This window comes from Paroedura picta, chromosome 5 (genome assembly GCF_049243985.1).
Source record: "Paroedura picta isolate Pp20150507F chromosome 5, Ppicta_v3.0, whole genome shotgun sequence".
NCBI classification, from domain to species: Eukaryota; Metazoa; Chordata; class Lepidosauria; order Squamata; family Gekkonidae; genus Paroedura; species Paroedura picta.
The window spans coordinates 99,515,557-99,536,393 of NC_135373.1; the positions used below are offsets into that span (position 1 = coordinate 99,515,557).

The 20,837-nt window shown below is 42.3% G+C and overlaps 1 long non-coding RNA gene across 3 annotated transcripts in view; it reads left to right on the forward strand.

Annotated features, from left to right (window-relative positions):
* Positions 1-20,837, forward strand: part of LOC143838308 (uncharacterized) — a 29,987-nt gene that overhangs the window by 976 nt on the left and 8,174 nt on the right. For 2 of the 3 annotated variants that reach the window (XR_013231327.1, XR_013231326.1), the window contains exon 2: positions 10,599-10,767. This is a non-coding gene — a long non-coding RNA (uncharacterized LOC143838308). Of the gene's footprint in view, positions 1-9,692; positions 9,832-10,598; positions 10,768-20,837 lie in introns of all 3 variants that reach the window. The other variant, XR_013231328.1, reaches the window with a different exon arrangement.

Sequence of the window (20,837 nt, forward strand, 5' to 3'; positions counted from 1 at the left end):
CTCCTTATCCTGTCTTTTTCCCGTCCTCAGCTTTATCCTGTCTAAACATCCTCAGCTTTATCTAAAACAACGGTATTGCAAGATAGGTTAGGCCAAGAAGTTTGGGATTACCTGGTGAGATTCCATGACATGGCAAAGATATGAGCCTGATTCTTACAGGTCCTCCTCATCTGATACTGTAACCATTACAACTGGCCAGCCCTGTAAATAATACATCCAAGTAATATTGCAAAGTGGTGTGCTGGAAATATAATTCATGTTTTGTTTCTACCAGTATCTTTGAGTGTTTCCACTGATTTTCATGCTTATAACCAGTTGGTGTAATTCCCATTATTTTTAATAGTCATGCCAGACGTCCGTATTACATTCAGTGGCCATTCAGTTGTTTGCCATTTGTTCTAGTGTGTCTCCAGTGTATCATTCAAAATTGTAAGGCATGGTGTTGGATGGGATGTTGATGCACAGAATGTGACATTTAGACTACATAACAAAGAGAGCAATTCTTAGGCCTGATTTTTAAAAAATGCATTGATTCTAAACAAAGAAGCAGAAGAAAACCTGCAAGTTCGCATTCCTGAAGCCAATATTATGTTCATTATGCTGTCCTTTTTTGAATTATTTATAAGGAAATTTGTAATAGCCAAAAACAAAATGTTAAATTTTATCTTAATAGTATTTTTCCTTCCTCCATTTTACCCTGATAACTACTCTATGAGGTCAATCAGGCTAAAAGTGTGAGACTAGTTGGAATTAACCATATAAATATATAATTAATAAATAAATGAGGCTCATCATTATCTTATACTGTAGTCTTTTAAAGAATTATGCTCCATTTTCTGCATTTAATTAGACTTAGTAAACTTAGAAATATTACATAACTGTGTGCAAATGATTATACAGAGAAAGCAAGGCACAAATTAGATTCTTCCATTGGCTCAGATGCTTGCCATGTTGACCTTAGCTAACAAATGAACCTGCTTTTTATTAAGTCCGATCATTAGTGCTTTCTTCCGCTGGCTCCCAGATCTCAGACAATTGTTTCCTGGCCCTGGTACCTTCACTAGAGATGCTAATGTTGTTATGGAGACCATCGATCTTACCTAATCACCTAGCCAACACCATTACCTGACAATTGTCACTAGTTTGTACGGTTTACATTGGAACTTGCATATATGTGATTGTGGGTGTTTTAATATGTATGTTTGCTATAATACAAGCATAACATTTGCTTCCCTGTTCTGAAGTGACCAGTAGTCACGAGCAAATAAATGATACTGACTCAAAAACTAGTGTAGAAACTCTGGATACAAATAGAGCCAAATGTTTATAGGCAGAGAAGTGGCTAGTTGGCCAAAATAAACCTGTGGGGCTCATTGTTTCACTCCATGGCTGCAGTTTTCTCTGGGCATGCTGCCCCTTAATTTCTCTGCCTCTGTCCTTTCTTTTTTTCTTTTTTTTTAGAAAACAGGCTTTTGTAATGTGACAGTTTCCTTTTATAAAGCATTTCATGCATTTTCATTCCACCTTTCATGCAAGGGCAGTATATGTGGATCTCTGCCCTCCATTTTCTCACAACAATCCTGCAAGGTAGGTTAGGCTGGGTGAGAATACCTGTCTTTAGGTCACCTAGCCAGTTCCATTGCAGAGTCGTGATCTCAACTGTATCTACAACTAACCCTTCAAAAAAAACTCCCAGTAACTGATTCATTTTTTTCAAGTTTAAGGATGATTTTGATCTCAGGACTATGCAGCATAAGGCTCATGAGGCAGATTGTGGTCCCTCCCTGGGTATGCCAAAGAACTTTAATTGGCAGTCCAGTGGCTCTTCTTTGTGGGAATATCTTAAGACCACCACCTTAGTAGTGGCAGTTAGGAGAATGTTGTTCCTCCTTTCCCTGGTTTTGGAGAACACATGTGCCGTTGGCACCATTTTTTCTTGCCTGTTGAGTCAGTTTTATCATCCTGAGGGGCTCACCTGTGTAGTGTGTGAATAGCTGGACAAATGAAAACCTTAAGTGATGTTCAGTGAAGAAGAGAAAGTTGAGGAAAAGCAAAAAAGAAATAGTGTTAAAGTATATGGAATGGAAAATGAGTAACATATGCAGAGAGAGATTTGAAATAGGGAGGCAAGAATGACACAGAAGGGGGTGCAGAATGAAAAAGAATGAGAACAGTTATGGGGGTGAGATATGGGGGCTATGAGATAATTTTTTATGGTGAATAGAGCGTATTCTGTGGGGTACAAAGTGGAAAAGGGGATGTTAACAGGTAACATTCACCTCACAGCCACTTGATCATATTAAATATGGTTGTGAAAATCAAGTAAATTCCCAGAGGGTCTGGAAAACCAATATTTAATCCCATACTCTGGTTTTCCTGCCTTGTTTTCATTAGGACAGCCGACATATTTGCTATTAGAAAGTTAATTAGGTATTTTAAAATGTATTATCTCCACTGACAGATACTCCAGAATGAATACTTCAGTACATGAAACTTTAAGTTGCTTGACAGTGCCTCAGTTCCATTCTTCTTCAATTAGAATAGACGTATGAGCAACAGTGAAGCTCAAAAAGTATGAAACAAAATTCCTCCATCTAATGGCTTTTAATATTCTTTTCATAACTGTTGTGTCTGTGAACTTTCTGAATCCTGAAGAAGAAGAGTTGGTTCTTATATGCCGCTTTTCCCTACCCGAAGGAGGCTCAAAGCGGCTTACATTCGCCTTCCCTTTCCTCTCCCCACAACAGACACCCTGTGGGGTGGGTGAGGCTGAAAGAGCCCTGATATCACTGCTCGGTCAGAACAGTTTTATCAGTGGCGAGCTCAAGGTCACCCAGCTGGCTGCATGTGGGAGAATGCAGAATCGAACCCGGCATGCCAGATTAGAAGTCCGCACTCCTAACCACTACACCAAACTGAAGCTTGGAGCAAGACTAGAATCCTGAATTCTTGTTAGAGATCACCAGGTCCCAGTTGACAGCCAATCAGCAAGCAGCCTTATAGACCTATCATGGGCCTCTGTTAATAACCAATCACTTTCTATCCCAGCCACCATGTTTCCCCATATTTCCTACTTGTCATCCCATTGCCTTTAGTGAAATGAGCCGTAGAAAACAGGGCCTATTTATTGGTGCCATGCATGTTGGCATTCACCCAGACAGATGTTATTGGGTCTGAGTTTATGTTCCTGGTCTGGTTCCAAATATTTTCCCAAAGTACTAAGAGGTCCCTGAGCGTCGCTTCTTATTGAAATCTTCCCTTTACTCCCATTGAACAGCTCTGAATCTCCTTTTTCCTCCAAATGCCTCCCACATGTGTTCTGGTTAGTTGGCCCTAATTACTTCACTTTGCACTGCCTTGCAGGTTGCGTACTATATAAAAGATTCAGGCACCTTATATTTAACATTTAATTGCTGTTGTGTTTGTCCTTAGTGTATGTGTCCCTTGCCAGCCTCTCCTGTGTAATTTAAGTCCCTAAATAGCCTGTCTCATGATATATTCTTAGATAAAATTCCCCTGCAGCATTTTAATTTTTTTCCCTCGCAGCAATTTTTGCCACAAACCCTTGTTATAAAACTTGATGTTCCTGGCTGTCTGCAAAATCCTAATTTACTGCCTTTTTGTTTTTACAGCTAGTTCCCTGGTTCATGCCACCCCCCTCCAATGCATCAATAAGCCCTTTACGTACTAAAAACTTGGGTAGAAGCTTGTGCATGTAACCACCAGCTGAAAGGGAGCTCTGGAAAAACAGCAGGATGGCTCATGGCAACCAGGATGAGAGATAACTCTCCTACTGACATTACAGAAGAATTAGGTTAATACCTTTAATCTCATACTGTGGTGACAGTTTACAAGCTCTTAAAGGGCCTAACTGCATGGGAAGTTTTTCTGAGGTAGAAGAATAATGTTGGTTTATATACCTTGATTTTCATTAACCCAGGGGTATCTCAAAGTGGCTTACAATCGCCTTCCCTTCCTCTCCCCACAACAGACACCCAGTGAGGTAGGTGAGGCTGAGAGAGCTCTGAGAGAAACTGCTCTGTGAGAACAGCCCTAACAGAACTGTGACTAGCCCAAGGTCACCCCGCTGACTGCATGTTGAGGAGTGGGGAATCAAACCTGGCTGTCCAGATTAGAAGCTGCTGCTCTTAATCGCTACACCAAGCTGACAAATATGGATCTACTCCGTACTTTCCTGGCACGTGTGGGACCCCAGTATGAACAGGTATAGTCAGGAAAGGTGGCTTAGAAAGGGAAACTGCCAGCACTGTCAGTACAGGTGCAGCTCTCAGCAGAGCAAATGGAAGTTCCCCAGGGCCACTTTGGGTAAGGAAAAGGGAGAATGGGGAGAATATTTTAAGTTCATTAGAAATAATTTAGGGAAAATTATTAATTTATTTTTAAAATGCAGCACATCAGTCTAAAACAAGCAACACAAAATAATAAAGCTAGCTTTCTGCCTGAAACTCAGAAATCTGGATCTGGTGGTACATCCCAACATTCTTGCACATGCAGGCCACAATTCAAAAGTCTAAGCTACATTTCTGCAGCAAAACCATAGAAGTGGGCCATAGAAAATCCAAGTTAGCATACCCCTGGATCAAACACCAGACTAGATATAGTTTTAGGCCCATCAGAGACAGATAGCTTTTTTAGATCAATTAGGACCCCTCTTTGCTGGAGCCCTCCAGAAAATTACCCCTTCACATCCGGAGACATTAGGTAGAATAATAGAATCATAGAGTTTGAAGGGACCTCCTGGGTCATCTAGTCCAACCCCCTGCACTATGCAGGACACTCACAACCCTATTGCTCATCCACTGTAACCTGCCACCCCTTAAGCCTTCACAGAATCAGCCTCTCCGTCAGATGGCTATCTAGCCTCTGTTTAAAATTTCCAAAGATGGAGAGCCCACCACCTCCCGAGGAAGCCTGTTCCACTGAGAAACCACTCAGAACTAATTATCTCAAGCAAGATAACAGGAGCCAGTTGCCAGTTATGAACACCTGCGAGATGGAACCAATCTAGAGAGGGTCTGCCTGACACAAGCTTTCAGTTCATATAAATAAAGGCAGATTTTTTCCCCAGCTAACACACCAGAGTCTGGTAGTCACAGGGCAAGGGAAGGGAGAGGATTTTCTTTGCCAGGATAACTTGCCTCCATTATGCTCGTAGTGATCAGGTATTTGGGGCTTCACTCTCTGCTTTTCCCAAGCGGTGAGAAGTTGGCATCACTCCCTTTGGAGGAGAGAGCTGGAGACTTAACACTGTTTTTGCAGAACTTGCTTTATTTACAAGTACACAGTTGGAGCACAGGGGGGAGGCAAAGGAGGATTCCTACAGGGCAATGGATCTACCACACCATTTCAGATATTCAGGTAGGTGGTGGTGGTGGTGGTGGTGGTGGTGGTGGTGGTGGTGGTGGTGGTGGTGGTGGAGATCCAGCATCCCAGGGTACTTCAGCCAACGGATTGCAGTGCTGCTCTGCTTTTCTGGCATTTAAATAGCAGCTTCTTCATGCAGTCACACACATCTGCCCTGTCTCAAGAAGGGAAGGATACCACCTTCAGGCTCTGAAGGCTGTTTGGACAGAGCAGTTTCCAAACCCTTAAGGTCTATTGAGGAGACATTTACAATGCCCTCTTAGGCAGAAGTGAAGAAGTGTGCGGGCACTCAGAATCTTGTGCCCAGAATAAAACTTTGTGGGCCTTAAAGATGCCACTGGACTCAGACTTTGTCCTTATCCTAAGTAGAGTTACATTCTCCTAAGACCGTTGACTTAGAGGGGTGTTACTCGGTTTAGCACAGCACTGTAAGAAGCATTGTCATTCTGTTGTCATAGGCTTCCTGCCCTGACATGCCTCTTTAAGATAAGCCTGTAGGATGGAGCCATTCAATGTAATTTCAAACAATATGTTGCTAGACCAATGAAATGTTGTTAATTGCATTTATTCTAATTGAGAGGGAAAACTGGTAGCTCACCTTGTAATGTAACAACTGTTAGTTGTCTGTAATGCCAACCTTATGCTTAAGGTGTGTGGACTAATTATGTTAATGCATGTACAACACTAATATACGGCTTGGGTCTTGTGTAATGTAAACAAAACTGAAAATACTTATTACAAAGTGATGGGGGAAAGGGAGCTAATTTTTCGGAGTACCCACTCTGTCCTTTTTCCTGCATTTCCCATTTTAGTGCTCAAGGACTAAGTGTGTGTGACTCTTTCTAGATGTCGTCCTACCTCTCTGATTTTAGACCAGCCTCATTGTATTACATTCTGTCAGGTGTTTGTAGGCCTTTTTGGAGGAGGGTGTTAGCTGGGCAATTATCAGTAAGTGTACCAGTTACTGCACCTTAGTTGTTATTTCTGTTGCAGCACAGAGCCTTTGATCTTCTAAATGGTTTGTGGGGACAGAACAATTTTGTTCCATCTACAGTGACTGGACTGAAAGATGCTTTTTTGTGTTAAACCGGTTGTGTGGCAGCTCTCTCGAAAGAAGAAGGAGCTGCCGGCTCAGCATACTTACAGTCGTACATTGTTTACATCTGCTTTAGCCTACTGTGTTCTAAAAGCAACTCTTACACTAATGTTACAAGAGAGTTTGTGTATTAACATTAATATCTGAACTCTTGCCTTTGCATATGGCCTCCAAGGTCTCCACAAACTAAATTAGAACACCACTTTCATTTAGTCGTTTTTTAAGTGGCTGTCCTCTCTGTGTTAAAAGCCTTTCTAGAATACCAAAGCTTATCTGATGCACAGGATTGAGATGTTTTTCTCAAAGAAACACATCTTTTCAAGGATATGGCAGGAGTACTGAGCAGGTTTACTTAGAAGTAAGCCTCATGTTATTCAGTGGGATGTATTCCCAGGGAGATGTCCTTAGGATTGCAGACTGCATTTTCTAGTGCTCAAACCACTAAACACATCTGGCATTTCTGGGGAAGTTGGTTGAAAGGGCTGCTGCGGGCCAAATATCAGCATTCCTGGAAGAAACTTCAGCCCTTGACCCATTTCAGTCGGGCTTCCAGCCTAGCCATGGGGTGGAGACAGCACTAGTCGCCCAGATGGATTACCTCCGCCGCCAACTGGACCCAGCACTGCTGATACTATTAGTTCTGTCAGCAGCGTTTGACACAGTCGATCATGAGCTCCTAGCTCACCACCTTGCTGACGCTGGGATACGGGGGACAGCCCTCAAATAGCTAATCTCCTTCCTCCAGGGTCGCGGACAGAGGGTAGCAATAGGAGAAAGAGTATCTAGCCGTCACCAGCTCACATATGGACTCCCACAAGGAGCAGTCCTCTATCCTATCCTATTTAATATCTTCATGCACCCTCTTGCTCAGCTGGTGCGGAGGTTTGGGCTGGGTTGCCACCAATACGCAGATGACACCCAGCTCTTCCTCCTGATGGGTGACTGCCCTGACTCCCCCCCCCCCCCAGAATCTTTAGCCAGATGCCTGGAAGCAGTGACAAAATGGATCAAGCAGAGTCATCTGAAGCTCAACCCTGCAAAGATGGAAGTCCTGTGGTTGGGTAGGAAGGGACCATGGGAGGAAGCACGCCTGCCCACCCTGGACGGTGTGCAGCTCCTAGCAACTCACTCCGCCAGGAATCTGGGCGTGATCCTGGATGCTTCCCTTACAGTGGAAGCCCAGGTAACAAAGGTTGCACAGCTGGCATTTTACCACCTCCGCCAAGCCAAACTGCTAGCGCCCTACCTGGAACCAGATCACCTAGCCACAGTGATCTATGCGATGGTCACCTCTAGACTGGACTTCTGCAACTCGCTCTACGCAGGCCTACCCTTATCCGTGATCCGGAAACTACAACTAGTGCACAACGCCGTGGCCAGAATTCTCACTAAGACATCATGGAGATCTCATATCCGGCTGGTACTCCAAGAACTCGGCTGGCTCCCAGTTCAATTCTGGATTAAGCTTAAGGTTTTGGTAGTCACCTTTAAGACCGCTTCCCTGCCTATAATCCCAGAAAAGCTCTACGCTCCGCCACCTCCAACTGGCTACGGATCGCTGGCCCTAAAGAGGCACGTCGGACCTCAACAAGGGCCAGGGCCTTTTCAATCCTGGCCCCCACCTGGTGGAATAAGCTCCCCAAAGAGATCAGAGCCCTGCCGGAACTCCCACAATTCTGCAGGGCCTGCAAAAAGGAGATCTTCCACCAGGCATTTGGTGGGGCCGAGTGACCCATAACTTCTACAGGTCCTCCCCCTACCCAGACTGAGAGATCGAACCTGCTGATGGGTGTCAAAGTTATTGTGAAGTGCTGTTCTAGTTGGTGTGTTGTTGTTATTGTTATACTGTTATACTGATTTTGATAGTGTTCTATGTAAATGTTCCCAAATGTTTTATGTAAACCTCCCAGAGCCGTAGGGAAGGGCGGTATAAAAATCTAAATAAATAAATAAATAAATCTAATTCCTAGGAAAACTTAAGTATTCCTACTAATGAGCACATTATAATTTATATAACTTTTTGAATGTCATACTGTTGAATGACAAATGGTATGTTCACACAATTCCCATACCATATTATGATCCTAATAAACTGAGATTTCCAAAAATACATGGGATTTGAATGAGTTTTGAATTAGCTATACATGAAGTAGAGTAAGTAGAAGTGTTTTTCCCCCCATAGTAAAATGTCTACATACATGGAGGCCCAGGTCACAGGTGTAGCCTGCACTGCATTCTTCCATCTTTGCCAGGCGAGGTATTAGCGCCCTACTTGCCCTCGGACTGTTTAGCCACAGTGATCCATGCAACAGTCAACAACCAGAGTAGATTTCTGTAACTTGCTCTATGCAGGCCTATCCTTGTCTCTGACTCGGAAATTACAGCTGGTGCAAAATGCAGCTGTTAGGGCCCTGACTGGCACATTGTGGAGGGCCCACATCCAGCCTGTACTGAGGCAGCTGCATTGGTTGCCCATTGTGGCCCAGATCAGATTCAAAGTTTTGGTATTAACCCTCAAGTCCATTTACGGCTTGGGCCCTGCCTACCTGAGGGATCTTTTAGCTCACTATGCCCATTGCTGGGTCCTCTGCTCTGTAGGTGCTAATCTGCTGGTGGTCCCTGGCCCCAGAGAAGCATGCCTGGCCTTGATCTGATCCAGGGCTTTTTCGATCCTGGCCCTGACCTGGTGGAATGAGCTCCTGGAAGAGCTGAGGGCCCTGAACGTTCCTGGTTTTTCAGGACCTGCAAAACGGAGCTCTTCTGCCAGGTCTTTGGTTGAGGCCAGGACTAGGAACATTGGGCCCCCTCCTCTAGCCAATGTGATACCACTCTACGAATCTTGACCCTATGACAATTGACTGTAGAATGGGGGAAGAATGAGGGCTATGCCGCCTCTTGTGTTTTAGGATATTAGGAGTTGTGACTGTTTTATTGGGGGTTTTATTGGTTTTATGTAACCCGCCATGAGTCTACAAAGAGTGGTGGGATATAAATTGAAATAATAGTAATAACAATACAGCTTCAGTCTTTAACCAGTCTCAGTGCCTTGAGTCTGTACACTTTCTGCTCCCACATGAGCCCCACCCCCCAGATCAAATCTCTTCTATCTAGAAAACCCCACATTATCTAGTATTCTAAATGAAGGGTAGGCAGTGTATAATCTTTCTGTGCTCTTGGTCATACTACCCCACCTCTCCCCTTCCTCCTGCAGTGATGGTGGGTGTCCCCTGATCTCTTCTCCCAGAGTGGTCTCCGGCTTGTCCAGATCATCATCTAAAGCGGACTTTCTTAATCAGGGTTTCATGAAACCCTGGTGTTTCTTGATGGCCCTGGAAGAGTTTCCCAAATAGGTGGGAGCTAATTAGTTTGTTATATATTTTTTGAACTTGTTAAACATTTATCGGGTGATATGACCATATATGGTCATGTCGATCTGCCCCCCCCCAATGACCAGTGATGGGCCTGGAGGGGGTGGGAAGGGGAAGGGCCCCATATGGGCATGTACACAGCTCTGCTTCCCAACCATATTCTGCATGATTGTACCACTTCTGGGGTTTCTTGAAGCCTGAAGAATATTTCAGAGGTTTCTCAATGGTAAAAAAGTTGAGAAAGACTGAACTAAAGAATCTGTTTCAGAAGTTATACTAAATATGAAGCAATGTTAGAAATACAGTTTGGGTTTATGATTGTAAACTCTCAGTTCGAAAACTCCTGGAGATTTAGGGGCAAGGTTGGGGAGGAACTTCAGTGGGGTATTAAGTTGTAGAGTTCACTCTCCAAAACTGTCATCCTTTCCAATGGAACTGATCTCTGGAGATCAATTGTAATTGCAGGAGAACTTCAGTCTCTAGCAAATGAGGGTTAGTGAGGGAAAATGGGAAATCTCCTGTTTATTTGACCACTAATTTCTTGGGGGGCTCTGGACGGGAGTGGGAAACATTCTCTAGCAAGATAGCTGGAAGTTGCTAGGTTCTTAACAACAAGAAGAAAATGTCAACAATTTTCTGCCCATCTTGCGACTCAGCCCCCAACAAAAAAAACAAAGAGCTGATTTTGAAAATGTGCTGCATTTGTCACACTTTGGTCCCATTACCTCTCTTTTCTTTCTTTGATCCAGGGAAAACCAGACTACTTGTTCATTCCTTTACCTGCTGCTCTAATGCAAAGGAATAAATAGTAGATTTTACTAGGGAGCCCTGTGAAGAAAACAAGAAAGGATTTCAGGCTTATTTTCCTTGATGGTTTTGTTAATGAAGATGGTAACTGTAGAAGACATATATGAACAGGTGAGTCTTCTGCTTAATTTTTGAGCAGTTTCCCTGTGGGTGAATAAGCCAGGATCCTATTTTTTCAGGTAGCATACTAATGCACTTTTCAGTCGTTGATCAGCCTTGTTTCTTTTTCCTGGGGAAATGCAGTCCTTCATCTTGCAAATATATTGTTTCTTTTGATCACTGGGTACTCAGTATTGTGGCTTAAAATGTATGGATGTTATTTGACAAAGTGTGCAGCTAGCAAAATATTGTTTGAGCCTTGCCCATCTTAGCTTGTTGTATCTTGCCAAAGGGAGTTTCCTGGTTAGGTCCAGGAAGTAACAGATGTTTCAGTGAAGGAAGAGGGTTTTGTCACCCTGAAGGGGACAGTTATGAAAAGCTTCCTGAAGAAGCCATAAGTTTTTGGTGCTAGGAAATATTCCCCTTTGGGGAAATAGGTGTTAGACTGCTAGTAACTGTACAGCAATGGGGGGTGGGGTGAGGTAGGGGGTGGACCTTTTTCCTTTCAATATCCAGGCTGGTTTTGGAACTAACACTGTCTTGGTTTCTCTGGTGTGGACAGTCTTTGCTGGGAGAGCAACAGGGGGACTATGACCCTGTTAATATTGTAGAAGCCTTTTATGGGTGGGGGTTCTGATAGCTGCAGCAATGACATTCTCTGGATGGGTTAGTTGATATGTGTTTGGAACATATTGTTCCAGGGTTCTGGGCTTCGCTGTTTGATTGGTACCAGAAAGTGTTGCTGGGCAACTGTTGCTTGGCTCTGTAGCATTTATTCTGAGGCCCACAAGATTCCGTCATGTCCTCTCTGCTGTTTAACATTTACAATAAACTGGTGATGCTATCTGGAGGTTTGGAGCAAACTGTATTACGTAAACAACAGCCACATCTCCTATGTATCAGCAGAATCAGATGAGTCAATGGATGTTCAGAACAAGTCTTTGGAGGCGGTAATGGGCTAGATGAGGACAGTAAACTCTAGCTCAGGCTAGTCGATTCCTTTCCAAGCACAATTCAAATAAATAATATAGGTGACCTGAGACAATAGGAGGTGAATTTATATTTTAGTAAGGAAAAACTATTACTCATTGATAGAACAGCGTTATCATTTCCTATTATAGTAGCAGCAAAAAAACAAAATACGTTTTAAAATAAATCAAGGGTATTTTTTAACCCTTAGTCCCACGGATTAAAACTGGTTCTGGATGCTGTGTCCTATCATACAAGTCCTTCCTTGGCAATGCCTTGCCATTTTATGAATTGGTTGCTGAAATATGAAATTTTATTTTCATTGGTATTTGGCCACCTTTCAGTCCTATTCAACCAGTAATGAAGATTTTTTTTTAAGGGGATAGAATTGGAATAGAATTGGCTCCTCTGACCAAAGCTGGTGGAGGTAATGGTAGACAAGGTATTGTTTTCCACTCCCTTTGTAATATTCTGCTAAGCAATCATGTCAAACACTTAGCAAGTCACCTAGGAAAGGACTGAGGAAGCAGAAGAGAGAATCATAAAATCTGAAAGCAGTAAATTAGATCTGTTGGCACATTTAAGGGTTCCTGGTGGTATAGCACGGACTTGAAGATGAATGTCTGGTTCCTGTTACAAAATTAGATTTATTGTGAAAATTTTTTTTGGAAAAAAAGTGAAAGTAATGTAAGGAATGTGTGAAGAGACTAGCTGATGAATCTGCATGAAGGTAATGCCTATACCTTGATCCACAGGAAAAGGAGGGATAAAATGTTTTAATAACTATTAAAATAAATGATGGCAGGTTTGCTAGGAGGTTTGTGTGGGAGATCTGGGGTCAACAAGCAGCTTTACCAAAACCCTAACCTTGCATGTATTGCTGGTCCCAGTAACAATTCAGAAAGCCCCCCCCTTTGCCCTTGTGATTTCAAGTTTGTATTTCATAGCCACTTTGTTCACCATCCTTACTGACAGGACTTGTCTGCAACTCAGTGGCTGCCATACTACCATAAGCAGATCAAGATTAATGCTGGGCACTTTGTTCCTTTCATAGCTTAGCCCAATGACAGCAGCCTTTTTCCTTTGTCACTTGTTATCCCCATGAACACTTACTTTCCACATTGTGATAACTACAAGTTTTTTGAGGGAAAGCCCTCACCCCCCCACCCCGGATATACCATTGGGAACTACCCACCACAAATAGGCTTTACGCATCGAATGATTCACTTATGTAAAACCAAAATATTAATTTATCAGCAAGGTAAATGCACAGCACAGAATTCAAACACACAAATGGACACAAGTTCAAATCGACATACTCATTTTTACAGATTTATCATTAGGAAAGCAAATCACTTGGAATCAAATTAATTTAAAAGAAAAGAAGATATTTCTATAAGGTCTCTGGCCCCATGACATAAGGTATATTTCTGTCAAGATATTGATATTCTGTCAAGGATTCCAGGAATTCAAATTGAAAGCCAAGTTCTGAGGCATGAGATTGTGACATGGAAGCTCCAGGAGACTAAAACTCAATCAAGAAAGAACATGTACTTCTTTCTCATAGAGAAGCAAAGCCCATCTTAGGTCTGGACTTTTCCGTAGCTACTCAGGTTCTGTCCTTTAATATGAGAAACCTGTTTAGAACGCGTTTCATCATCTTTGGCATATGAAACTGTAAATACAAGATTACCAGTGGTACTGGCAGCCCAAATAGGGCTGGATGGGAAATGATTGTTTTGATACACCTGAGCTGTGGCTGATTTTGCTTGGTAAGAATTTGATTAGCATTACAAATAGCAATCCAGTAAGGACAGAATATCTATCTGAGCATTTCTCCAGCAGAATCTGACTAGTTTCCTCTTGTAACTGTCTTCGTGGTAGATACAGACAAATACATTCCTGGAGGGCTAACTATTTGTCTCCTAAAACGGAATGTAGGCCTTTTAAAAAATGGAAGACAATAATATCTAGCAGGTCATACCTTAGCTGTCAAGGTACACTAGATATGTTCTGTTTTCACCTGCATTTGCATATTTCTTGCATGGTGGGACTTGAATCTTGAGAGTTTCTGGAAGTCACCCAGGAATCACTACAAATAGAGTAATTGTTTTTGATATGTTCATTATTCAGTGGTTTCATCTGGTCTCCAGTGGTTTAATGCAGGATAGAGCTCAGTTTATTGCATGGTATCAACACTCATGCCAATGTAGATTAATTCTCAGCAGAGGAAGAAAATGTTGCTTCATATGGGCTCTTGGTGAAATTGCCAGGATGAATGTCAAGTTTAACATTAACTTTTGTGTTTAGCTTGCATGTCCCTTCAGCAGGTTCTCATTGTACTTGAAATTAAGTCAAATATGACTGTAGCAGATGCTAGCAAATGGCAGGATTTTGCTCAATGCTAACCTGAGGAAATACCTTAACATTTACCATTTCTGCTACACGTTTTAAATGAGAAAATATCACAGCATTTAGTCACAACCTAACATGTTCTTTGTGAGGAGGATTTAAATAAATAGCTTGCAGTTTGCAGAGCAAGTGACTCTAAGGATTCACTGTCACTAATTTACAGCCAAGAGTACAATAAGGTTCCCTGAGAAAGTCATGATATCTTTTCCTCTGGGCATTCCTGTTCTCTTAAAACTGCACAGTTAGCATTAATTTCTACCAGATGCATAGGCCACATCTGCTCAAGTACTCTCCATCGCTTGACTGGAGAGTACTGAAATGGTGTTGTCCATCCCTAAAACTAAGGCCAACTGAGTGTTTTTTTAATACACACATATATGCCACACCTACTCTGCTGTACTGATCACTAAGATGTGTTGGTAAACGTGTCCTCAAATGACTGACTCTTTAGCGTATGCTGCAACGTAGTGGCCATGCAACTTCAGGCTTTCTTGGATGAGTTAGATCAGGGGTAGTCAAACTGCGTCCCTCCAGATGTCCATGGACTACAATCCCCATAAGCCCCTGCCAGCAAATGCTGGCAGGGGCTCATGGGAATTGTAGTCCGTGGACATCTGGAGGGCCGCAGTTTGACTACCCCGGAATTAGATTATCAGTGGATTTCAGCTCCTAAATCAGGACCTCGAAATGACTTGTGAAGCACTATCTCTGAGGATCAAGTCTCCATAGAGCTGCTAGTTCTCAGGCATAATGTGTAGCAAAAAAGGGCACCATGCCCCCTATTTCTCATTGCACATATATAAGAGGAGCAGCAAAATAGTGAGGTGCTTTTCCTGCAGTGTCCTCTGTTTAGAGTTTGATGCCACTGGAGTAATCTCTCCCTTCTATCTGTCATGTCTTAATGATACTTGGTCACAGCTTTGTGAGTCCTGTGGTGCACCCTAGGGCTAAGGAGGCTCCCAGGCCAGATCTGGAAAGGTTGAAAACTATTGATGTGACAGTCCTGTGTTTGACACAATTTTGGAACCCAGACTTTCTAGCTTGCCCTGACTTGTACATTTTAAATGGGAGAAAGACAACCATGATTTGAACCTGTGATTCTGCTGGACTGCTTTATGGCTTTTGGTATTGTAAGCAATAGTATCCTTCTGTATTGGTTGTCTGAGATTAGTATCATGATCTGGTAGTTCCATTTTTGCAAGATGGACTGGTATCACAAAGTAGTGCTGAGAAACAATGCTTGGTTCCATCTTGTTTCCAATACTATTTAATATTGACATGAAACTATCGAGAGGATAAGGCTAGAGATATGGAATTAAGTGTCTCTAGTATACAGATGATGCTTGACATTGCCTTTCAGACGATTCAGGTGAGATGGTGAATGTTCTGAATAGGTTTTGGATGTAGTAGTGTCCTTGCTGAAGTATCATAAAGTGGTGCTCAATCCAGGTAAAATCCATGTTTGTTCCATTAGGACATAAAAATCCATTCTGAGAGATGAAAGAACAGCAGGAGTTGTCACACAGTTGTTTGGAAATCAGTGAGATAATGGACTGTCACAACCCACGTCAAGGCCAGATTACCCCAGCTGCCTCTAGGAGCTAGCCCAGATGGTTACACCTCAAAGCAAGGACAGAGAGATAATGATTTACATTTCAGAGGACTTGCTGGAACAGCACCTGAGCAAAACCACAAAGGAAATGAGCTGGGAGGGGCAGAGTGGAGGGACCCAACTCCAGTTCGGGAAAATACAGGAAAGATTGACATGTCACGTGACACGGCTCTCCATGACATTGGGGAAAAGCACAAATAAGGTATAAAAACAGAGATAAGATTGAAACATTCAAAGAGTTCTGTGGCATCCCAACTGGAACCTTGCCAAATTAGGAGATGGGTGATAACTTGATTGATGAATTGCTGTTGCTGAGTGAAATTCCAGATGGTTAGTGTCCCTTGTTTAACATAGGCCATAAATCTTAGGATAGCAAGCTTTTGTATTCATCCACCCTTTTATGTTTGTTATGTCATGTGGTGCTTTGGTAGTAAGATGGAGAAGAAGGGAAAGTCTGTATTTGAATCTTTGATTGTCGACGTCTCTGTGAACTGTTCTTAGTAACTCTAACTTTCAATCCATCAAATATGTCCATCTCACATTCATATTTTACGTTGTTCATCAAGAGCTATGGAATATGCATGCCTGATGTGCTATCCATATAATGTGTGAATTGACCATGAAAAATTACTAGATCTTTCAAAATTAATTAGCAGAAAATAGGTGGAATACTTGCTGCATATAATGGTGCAACACTGTATTGCTAAGTGAGGCGTGGATGTGCACCACTGGCATTTGGAAGGTGGACAGTCTCTTCTATGCAGTGTTAGTAGCTTCACTTCCTGGAGAAGTGACTGGGCCTTATCAACTCCTACGTAATCTATGTAAGGCAAATATTTTCTCATTAGAATTTGGATATCCTTGTTCAACACCATCCCACATAGTACCAGAGGTAAATCTGCATTAGTGCCCTGCCCATCTCCACAGAAAATCAGGAACAAGGCGTGTCCAGTCTAACCTCTGATGTCTACTTGCTACATTGTGTGGTATCACTGTGAATTCACTGAGGGCTTACCTTTTTGGAAGAGTTCTTCAAGTTTAAAGCTGAAGTACAAAAATCAAGTTATCGGACAGCTTTAGCCTCTAAGGGTGCAGTCAGACATTCATTCTAAAAGTGATGGAAGAGCATATTCTCTGTCCTGAAGACAAATGTCTGGGAATGGAGCAAAGAATCTCCACAGATGCAGGGGAGAGGGCACTTTTTGTCAATTCCCCCTTGTGCAGCAGTCCCCAAACCCTCTTGATATTCTTCTCCCAAGCAACAAGGAAGCCCCAAGAATAACTTGAGAAGAGTCAGAGATTGGTGAAATTGAATACCACCTATGTTTACAGGAATTGTAGGTCAACCTATTGTCTACCATATTGTCCGATGGATGTACATCTTCACCCCAAGTCATCTCTCTTTTTCTGAGCTCATTACTTTCAGAGATGTTAAATAGGGTGTACCCTTGAGCTGACCTTGAATATTCAGTCTGCATGGCTTACTCAGCAGATTACATATATAAGCGTATGCAATAAGTGAACAGGAATAAATGTCAAGCGTTCGTAGTTATCAATAGCTGAGTGAGTCATCATGTTATGAAGCAATATAATGCAACACAAATATAAGATAATTATTATATCAAGAATACATCAGAGAGTACACAGCAGAGTCTCTTTCCCTTTCTTAATTAGTAGGAAGAATCTTACAACTCAATTCAACAGGCTTTTTCAGCAGCCAGATCAGGCAGCTTTGTTTTGCTTGCTGGTGATGGTAGCAGGAAAATAGCAACAGAATATTGAGGTTTCAGTATTTATTTAATTGATTTCTATACTGCTCTCCCAGGAAGCCAGCTTAGGGTGGTGTACAGCATTATGTATAGGAATACAATGATTAAAATAACATAAAATTTAAATTTAAAATCAGTTTAAGATAATTGAATGTGATACACTTTCAATTGAAACTCTGCTGAAGGAAAAGCCTGGACCCAAGAAGCTCATATCCCAAAAAGCAGCTGCAGGGCATTTATTAGGTCGGATCCAACAAAGATTGTGGATCTTTCCTATGTTGCACTCCCTACAATAGGCCTTTCCAGTCTCAGAAATACTGATTCCTAGTTTCACAGAACAACAGCAACTAATAGCACCATTGTTTGGAAGCCTATGCTGTAGATGTGGAGAGAGGCAAAATAGCCTCCTTTTCCATCAGTGCAGCTCTGATGACAGAAGTAAGAAGGGCACTTGCATAGGGGGCGGTGGGGGAGACACCAATCCCACAGCCCTTCGGAACCCTAAGGAATCCTAGGATCCATTGGGGGACGAGATGAACATTAAAATGACCCACAGCAGGCAGTTCCTGGTCCAACCTGTTGTGTTCAATGCAATCATCTGAAACGATTCAAAATTCAGCCATTCCAAATTGTTGCTCTGTCCAATATTAAGTTAGATTTAAGGTTACATGCATCTTTCTGAATCTTCCATAACATGATTTAATGTGTCAGGTTCAGAGATTAGGAAAGGCATCCCATCTATATTATTGTCTCCCCCATGGCCTCAGGATAAATCCAGCTCTTATGGATAGGCCTCCGTTTTTTCCCTCTCCCTCCCTCTTTGGTTTTAGAATTCTATCAGTGCAGCTGTTGTTATTTTGGCTGTCTCTGACTCACCCTTTATGCTGGAATGGATGTTGCCAGTATTTAAGGTGCCATTGCTCTTCAGTTTTAGTTTGCTACTATAGACTAAGATTGTTCCCTGAGGTGTCATTCATACAATCGTTCTGATTGGGTGGACATTTTTATTTTGGCATGGGGATGAGTGTTGTCAAAGCTCTGAGTCAAGATTTGTGGTGCATATGTCATGGCTCAACTTGTGCTCAAAGTGATGAATGGTACTCTCAGCTGCTGGTGGTGGAAAGTGTTGTCAAGTCACAGCTGACTTAACAGTGTCCCCATGGGGTTTTCCAGGCAGGAGAGGTTCAGAGGTTGTTAGCCATTCCCTACCTCTGCATCAGGACACTGGTATTTCTTGGAGGCTTGCATCCAGGGTCAACCCTGCTTAGTTCCCAAGATCTGATGAGATCAGGCTACCCTAGGGTCATCCAGGTCAGGGTAATTTCAACTAGCTGTAAGAATATATCAAGCAATGGCAGCTCATGGTAGAGAGACAACCTCTATATTTTTGTTACGTCTCCATCTATACCTTACAAAATATTTATTGAGGAAGAACACAAGAGTTTTTGGTCACATGTGGAATTGGTGTACACAAGGTTCTTTATTTTTGTAATCACAACGTGCAGAGAGACACAGAGGTAGCAACCCCCATTGTTGTCTCATCCTGAAACTGGCCCATGTTGGTTTTGCTGTAAAATCATGTAGCTATGTGTAAGTTTCAGAATGGAGCTTTTAGTGATTTTGTGGAGCAGTTTGAGGATGTGAAAATAGGGTGCAACAGCTGCTTCTCCATGCATGCTGTAGTCGCAGACAGCATTACTGTAATCTTAGTGGCTGACCACATGCTTCACAAGCAGAAGGACCATGTTCAAGACTGAGACCATGGAGATGGACCCTGTTACCAGTCAAAGAAGCTCATGTTTATTGTTTTATAGTTTTGAAGACTACTATTATTTTCTGTCTTTGGGGTTTCTGTCTTTGGGATCCATCAACATATGCAACACAGCTGACTCATCATAATCCTCAAAGTGCTCTGCCTTGAATACCTAAGTCAGCATTCATTGTGTGTTTTTAAACTATTATATGTAGTGTGGCCACGTAATAATGCTCCGTGTGACTGCTTTAATTGAATGGGGAGCATGTTGCTTGTAACAACCACCCACATGGAGTAATATATATTACTATATCTATTTCCTTGAAGATGAGCAGCTTGCTGTACTATTTCAGTTATCACCACAAGAGATTTTTAGCAGTTACCATGATATAAATGGCCATTTCAAACCCCATATCCAGATCATCACAGCAGAAAAAACAAAACAGTTTTAGCCATTCAGTCGTAGCAACATTTCATTATGATTGACTATGGCCAATTAAAACTGTAGTACCAGAAACCCAAATTATTTTAAACAGGATCGGACACCATCTACCTTAATTGACAAGAACAATTGATTCAGAGCATTTACTGAGATCCCAGCCAGGAAATATATGGCAATGTGTAGGAGGAGAAAAAATAGTCTAAAATTCAGTGACACTGACCTGGATAGCCCAGGCAAGCTCAATCCCGTCAGATCTCAGAAGCTGATCAAGGTCGGCCCAGGCTAGCACTTGGAAGAGCAGTCTCCAAGGAGTACCAGGGTCATGACATGGGGAGGGGCAATGGCAAACCACTGCCAAACATTTCTTGCCTGGCAGCCAGACCATCTTAGGATCTGCTGGCTATATAAGAAGAAGAGGATGAAGAAGAGTTGGTTCTTACATGCTGCTTTTCTCTACCCAAAAGAGTCTCAAAGCAGCTTACAGTCGCCTTCCCTTTCCTCTCCCCACAACAGACACCCTGTGGGGTGGGTGAGGCTGAGAGAGCGCTGATATCACTGCTCGGTCAGAACAGCTTTATCAGCACCGTGGCGAGCCCAAGGTCACCCAGCTGGCTGCATATGGGGGAGGAACAGGAATCAAACCTGGCTGGCCAGGTTAGAAGTTGGCACTCCTAACCACTACACTATGCTGGCTCTCAACACTCATGCCATACAATAAACAAATACTCTAACATATTGCTGAAGGGGCTTCCCTGCCTGCTCTGAACTGTATTCGGGTACTCTGCATACAACCTACACTGGTTATGTTCAAGATAAATCTCCATTGCCCTGTCATGATACACATGGTACATGTATGTTCTTCTATACTTTCAACACCCTTTGTAGAGAATTCACGAGATGGTCAGGAAAAATATCTTTTATCTTTGGCAGCCAATGAATGAAGTTGAACAAGAAAGAAGTACTATCTTTTAATCACTTATGAACCGCTCAATATAGCCTTTTAAATCTTGCCTGAGTAGTTAATGAGTATTATCAGATATAATCTCAAAACACCTATGTATGATTTGATAGAATCATATTATGAACCAGTCTCTTTTATCAGTAAAATCATTATATTATAAAATT